The following is a 1,232-nucleotide window of genomic DNA, read 5'->3' as shown; positions in this document are numbered from 1 at the left end:
TGTATGTTTCTGATGAGTACTTCTCTCCCATTTATGTTTGCTATGGGAACAAGGTCCAAGATGAATTCTACATTGCTAAGGGGTATTTGTTCAAGGAGGGAAGCTTTGTATACCCCAGGGATCCATTAGAAAGTTGTTGGTCAAAGAGAGCCATGAAGGTGGGCTAATGGGTCATTTTGGAATTGATAAGACTCTTGCCTTCTGCAAGGAAAAATTCTTTTGGCCCCATATGAAAAAAAATGTCCATAGGTATTGCACTAGGTGTGTGGCTTGTTTACAAGCCAAGTCTAGGGTGATGTCTCATGGGCTATACACACCGTTACCCATTCCATCTGCACCCTGGGTAAATATAAGTATGGACTTTATCCGTGGGCTTCCTAGGACCCAGAGGGGTGTAGAATCTATCTTTGTGGTGGTGGATAGGTTTAGCAAGATGGCACATTTCATACCATGCCACAAGGTAGATGATGCTAGTCACATCTCAAGACTTTTTTTTAGAGAAGTTGCGAGGCTTCATGGTTTGCCTAATACTATTGTGTCTGATAGAGATGCTAAGTTCCTTAGCCATTTTTGGAAAACTTTATGGGCTAAGCTAGGAACTAAGCTCCTTTTCTCCACTACTTGTCACCTATAGACTAATGGGCAGACAGAGGTAGTGAATAGATCTTTATCCACATTGTTAAGGGCTCTCCTAAAAGGCAATCACAAGTCTTGGGATGAGTACCTTCCTCATGTGGAGTTTGCCTATAATAGAGGGGTTCATAAAACTACCAGGCAGTCAGCTTTAGAGTTTGTCTATGGGTTCAATCCTCTCACACCTTTGGACCTAATTCTGCTTCCACTTGACACTTCTTTTATACATAAACAAGGGGTATCTAGGTCAGAGTTTGTGAAGAAATTACATGAGAGGGTTAGGAACCAAATAGAGAACCAAATAAACGTGTATGCAGCTAAAGGCAATAGAGGAAGAAAGGAGTTGGTGCTTAATAAAGGGGATTGGATTTGGCTCCATCTTAGGAAGGATAGATTTCCTACTAAGAGAAAGTCCAAACTTAGCCCTAGAGGTGATGGCCCTTTTCAGGTCTTGGAGAGGATCAACAACAATGCTTATAGGCTAGACCTCCTAGAGGTGTATGGAGTTAGCAACACCTTTAACATTACTTATTTGGTTCCTTTTGTAGTTGTAGTTGATTCAGATGATTAGGGGTCTACAGATTTGAAAACAAATCCTC

Source organism: Glycine max, chromosome 4 (assembly GCF_000004515.6).
Source record: "Glycine max cultivar Williams 82 chromosome 4, Glycine_max_v4.0, whole genome shotgun sequence".
Taxonomy (NCBI): Eukaryota; Viridiplantae; Streptophyta; class Magnoliopsida; order Fabales; family Fabaceae; genus Glycine; species Glycine max.
The sequence above is the reverse complement of the archived record's forward strand: the minus strand, read 5'-3'. Positions refer to the sequence as shown.